This window comes from Sinocyclocheilus grahami, unplaced genomic scaffold (genome assembly GCF_001515645.1).
Source record: "Sinocyclocheilus grahami isolate Dianchi unplaced genomic scaffold, SAMN03320097.WGS_v1.1 scaffold452.1, whole genome shotgun sequence".
NCBI classification, from domain to species: domain Eukaryota; kingdom Metazoa; phylum Chordata; class Actinopteri; order Cypriniformes; family Cyprinidae; genus Sinocyclocheilus; species Sinocyclocheilus grahami.
In genome coordinates this window covers 143587-149214 of record NW_015505631.1, presented here as the reverse complement: position 1 = coordinate 149214, position 5628 = coordinate 143587, and the positions used below count along the sequence as shown (strand labels likewise).

The 5628-nt window shown below is 38.8% G+C and overlaps 1 long non-coding RNA gene across 1 annotated transcript in view; it reads left to right on the top strand.

The window, feature by feature from the left end:
- Positions 1-5421, top strand: part of LOC107552514 (uncharacterized) — a 15796-nt gene extending 10375 nt beyond the window's left edge. The window contains exons 2-3 of the long non-coding RNA XR_001604861.1: positions 4056-4059; positions 5411-5421. This is a non-coding gene — a long non-coding RNA (uncharacterized lncRNA). The remainder of the gene's footprint in view (positions 1-4055; positions 4060-5410) is intronic.
- Positions 5422-5628: the final 207 nt, after the last annotated feature.

Genomic DNA, 5628 nt, shown 5'->3' with positions numbered 1-5628 from the left:
GCGAACATAGACGCATTTAGGCAGATCGGGGGAGCATTCCCTTCAGAAACAAATGAAATCCACTGCGAGTTCAGCGGCTCAGATGTCGGGAGTAAATGACGACTGCTATGTTCATTATTACATCCAACAACAGAACACCTCATGCTTGTCTGCTCCGGCGGTGAAACAATGGCGGACTGATGACAGTCACTCAGGGCGGAGCTAAGGTAAGACACCAGTCCAGTCTGTGCTGAAACGCTACTGTCAATCAAACTATCGTGGGAGGGGCCTGTATGTGTGAGGGCACACAGCCAGGCATCTGAGATCGGCTCGATTTGAGAAAGGGGAAAACATTTAACCAGATTTTTAAAAAAAACACTGGGTGGATTTTTATCATTATCGGGTGGTTGTGTACACACACTGCCAACACACATTTCAGTTCAAACAACTTGTAAAAGTGCATGTAGCATCCTATGACCCCTTAAAAAAAGGTGCAATCTATTAGCCTTTGCTTAAAAACAAATAGAAAACATATTTACATGATCACTAGAAAATGTACATAAATATAGTTTTGTTTACTGCCTGATTTCCAAAGTGATTGCAACATTAAATGAGGTGCAGTCTATAAGTGATCAAACTTTATAGATTTTAGAAAACATATTTACATGATCACTAGAAAATGTACATAAATAATGCTTTAAAATAAAATTTTTACAGTTTACTGCCTGCTTCAGGTACCTATTGTCAGGGTTGAATTGTTGCTTTTAAGAATTGCTTAAAGAACACGATGACAAAAACAAGAAGTGAAATGTTAAAACAACAAATATGGATATATGCAAGAAGATTTCAAGTTTTAACGCAGTCAGAGTGTATGTGTAAATTTCGCTTTTGTGAATAAAACTCAATCTATAAGCTTCACTTGCATAAAAAAGAAGGAGTGTTTGTGCTGAAAAGCATAGCTGCTGAGCTACTGCAGCACATTTAGCATCTGGTTGAGCTGGACTGCGGGCCGTTTGTGAATAAAATGCAGGGTTTTGCGCTGAAATAACATGCTAAACGGTTTAGTATCTGTGGGGAAAATGTTTACAAATCCTCTACGGCTTGATTGCCTTAGCGACACATTTTAAAAAGTCCAGATCGCCAAAAAAAACAAAAAAGCACCATCTGTCAGCGCTGTTTCCAACAGGTGTAATAAGCAACCTCAGGCTCAAAGCCCAATGTGATCGAATCAGCCCACCCCGGCAATGCGATTACGTCAACAGCTCCTTCCCACTAGATGCACAGGCCAGGTCTGATGGACTTCGAGCCGGCAACAACAAAGACAAACCGATCCAGAAAAGACACAGAGCCACAGAATCTGAGCAGGGCCAAGCCTGGAGAGCTGCACATGGAAAAAGATAGGAGCCAGTTTTGAAAGACGGGGCATCTGTTTCGGCTGGCAGAGGATGGATTGCATTGCGCTTTCTCTGCCAGCCAACCATCTTGGTCCTGCAAAGGGGAAGACAATCGAACACAAACCATCGCATTGACCCACTTGCCCCACCGTGTACCGCATTAACGTGCAGAATTGGTTATGATCTACTGAACAAGCGGTTCACCTGCTCCCTACTGCCTGCCAACACATGATCTCCGCTTTCAACAGGTGATTTTGGAAAGTTGCATGCTTTGGTGATGCTTGGGAGCTGAAATAACTTATTCTAAAGACATATCTGTACCTTAAGATTGCAAATTTGGATTAGCAATGAAGACGTAGGGAAATTGTTTGTTTTTATTTTAAGATGTTCCAAAAAAAAAAGAAAAGGAAGAAAAAAAAATATATAGAAATTTAAAAATATAATATTACACACACATATATATATATATGTTTACATATACATATATATATATATATATATATATATATATATTTATTTTTATTTTTTTTTTTTTTTTTTTTAAAGAGAAGTCAATTCAGTATGGGTGGTCTAAAAATATAAGGTTGGAGTTAAAAAAAAAATACATTCATGCATTTGCCAGGTGCTCTAGTCTAAAGCAATTTGGAGTTAATTCAAAAACAAGCATACTTTAAGGACAAGATGCATGCTTTGATGATGCTTGGGAACAGAAAATATCTGTAAATTAAGGTTGCAAATGTGGATTAGGAATAAAAGCAGTAGTAACATTTTATGTGTGATGTCCAAAAAAAGTTAATATTTTTTAAAAAGAAGTCAATTCATTATAGGTGATCTAAAAATATTTTATAAGGTTGATGGTAAATAAATAAATAAATAACATTTATGCATTTGCCAGATGCTTCTATCTCAAGCAATTTGGAGTTTTTCAAAGACAAGATGCATGCTTTGTGATGCTTGGGAGCTTACATTACTTTTATTCCAAGAAAATATCTGTAAATTAAGGTTGCAAATCTGGATTAGTAATAAAAGTAGCAGAGAAATTGTGAGTGAGATATAAAAAATAAAAAAAAGTTATATATACTGTATATATAACAGAGGCCAACTCATTAATCTAAAAATGTTTTATATGCAGATTTTGCAGATGCTTTTATATGAAGCAATTTAAAGTTTGTTCAAAGACAAGCATAATTTACAGACAAATTGCATGCTTTGATGATGCTTGGGAGCATAAACGACTTTTATTCCAAGAAAATGCCTGTACCTTAAGGTTGCAAATGTGGATTAATTAAAGTAGCAGTGAAATTATATGTGTGATGTTAAAAAAAGTAAATATTTTTAGAGAGAAGCCATTATATATATATAATATGTATATATATAAATACACACACACACATTTATGAATTTGGCAGATATTTTATATGGAGTTTTTCAAAGACAAGTTGCATGCTCTGGTGATGCTTGGGAGCTTAAATTACTTTTATTATTAAGAAAATAACTGTAACTTAAGGTTGCAAATGTGGATTAGCAATAAAAGTAAAAGCCTTCAATGTCGTGACACACGTTAGAGCAAATGCACTCAGGCTGTTGTCAAACTAGTCAAATTTTTGGGTCCAAAATGAGTTCAACTTCGTGATTGCCTCATTAATATCAATAATATCAGCAGCTGTTTACCATTCTAACCAGTTAACGATTCAAGAAAAGATGCCAGATTCAAGTGTTATTAATATTTGTCCCTTGTTTTCCGCCCTAAATTTAACATGCACACAAGGACATTTCTACAGTATCTGCATCCCAAGAAATGCACCGAGTAATGCTTCATACCACAACAGGCAAATTATACGGCATCCACACTCGCTTCAGTTATTCCACATGAACCATACAAACCAAACCAACCGAGCTCTGATGTCAAACAGACCTGAGTCTGCAGCAAAAGTTCTGCTGTGAAAGAGCCCTTAGATACCCTGCAGGGATTATTGTGTTGCAGTGTGATTAGTATTCACAGTGAAAACAAAATGTCGATGCAAAATATGCCCATGCAGATTCTCTCTTTCTCTTTCTCTCTCTCTCCCAAATTTAAAGCAATTAGTCTTAAAAAGACAACTAAAGAGATACTGATTCATGACTCGTTTTGGAACTCTCATCTTTGATATTTTGTTAACTTTCTGACTTGACTAGGTCAGTCAAGGCTGCATCATTTTAATTCGATTAAATAAAGGCCGTTAAGCAGCCTCTGTCCGTTCAGGGCATCTGTGTTGGGTCAAGGGGAAATGGTGATGCATGTTGCACTAAAGTGAAGGTCACGTGACCTGCTCAAGCATACAAAACCAGGGCAGATGTGCGTTTGCACGCGCTCTCCTTTTATATCCGCGCTGCGGGGCGGGGTGCGCGTGGCGAAACACGCACGCCAACTGTCATTGGCTTGTTTAGTTAACACTCGAAGGTGATTGGGCTCTCGGGCGAGATCCCAATTCGTCAGTCACTGACGTAACGTTGAACGTGACTGACTGAATGGGAACCAGAAATCTTCCAGGTACCGGTGAGCTGCCCACAATCCCACTGCGGCATTGTCGAATAAGTCCTGGTAATGTTGAAGAAAGAATGAGCTAATGGAACTAAACATGTTTTAAGAACAGGAACCCCTCTGCCTTTGATGTAGAGACTAATGAGTCATTTGCATAAAAGTACCGTGGTTGGCACCGAGGTACAGGGATGGTATCAGACATGGTACTTTTTGAAACTAATAAACTCCATAGAAGAACCAATTTTGGTTCCTCAATTCCATGGAATGATTCCATGGATGTTAAAGGTTCTTTATGAAACCAATGCCAATAAAGAACCTTTATTTTTAAGAAAGTACACTCAAGATTTTTTTTCGGCATTTGTAATGTTTTGAGTTGATTGTTTGTTATTTCTCTGTCAGTTCTTGCAGCAAACAGTCCGGTTTTATCTTCTATGAACGGGAACACGCATAAACCGCGGTTGTCCGTCCTTGTGTCCTATTTCACGAAACGTCCGCAGTCTACAAATCTTCCAAGTGTGTCAGGAGTGCCACAAGACGGGTCGATTTTCCCAAGTGACCCTTTGCAAGGAGACCAAACACAATCTGTTGGCGTTTGGAGTGCCAGAGAATATATAAAGAAATCCTTGCGCGAAAAAAATGATTATGTAAACCTCAGATTTTTTGCTTCAATACAAGGGCATCCACAGAAAAAGAGAGCTTAGTGGGATGCTCTAACGGAATCAGAATCACTGTGCTTCGCTTCAGAGCGGAGCACGAAAGAAGCGTCTGATTGACAGCTCAAGGAGACTCTCCTCCACCAATCAGCGAGCGTCAATGAAGTGGGCCGGGCATCGAGGAGGAGATTCGGCCAATCGTGCGCACAGATGGGCGGGGACTGTAAGAGCGCTATGGTAATATAAGGTGATTTATAGCACGCTCAGTGCACTGCAGTACTGGAGGAAAGGTGTTTGCGTGGACATGCACATTAGTGCTTCATGTTCTCTACTGGGAGAGGTGATTTGCGTGGGGAAACTTAGCAGAGAAGTGTTTAGAAATAATGCACTTGATTTATTGGGTCGTTCCTAAAGTGCGGTACATTTTTGTGCCCCCATCTTAATAGCCTAAATAAAATATTAAACTCACAATTTTCGAAGATGAAAACCATATTAGTTGCAAATGCATTTCACAACTTTGGTTTGAATGGATGTTATTATTTTTGCCATGTCCCAAACTTCTATGTATGGTCACCCTAAGCATAATGACCCACCTGATTGCAAGTGCTGAACTTGATACTATGTTTTATATTATTATATGGAAACAGTGGTGATTTTGGTTGTGGTTTTGACACCAACTCGCGCCGTTAATGGTAATTTGGTGGGGATTTTCACACCATTCTCTTGCAAGGTCAATGGTTTTGGAGAATTGTGCTCTAACTGGTGTTGACTGTCATCTGTAGATTGATGGCTGCCCCGACTGAAGTGAAGGGACGTCGCGACAACATTTGAATATCAATATATGAACTCTGTATGATAGTGAGCTGGTATTGAGCCTTTAAAGGGATAGTTCACTCAAAAAAAGTCATTATTTACTGTCATTTCAAGACGATCTAAAAGGAGAATTGCGGGCGACATGGCCATGCACATATATGTATACTCAACTCTATTCAATAGATATGTCTGTGTGGGCTAGGGTTGCACGATTAATCGAATGCGAATGTCATGCGCATTTTGTTAGTAATGCCGGTTCTGTAATCAG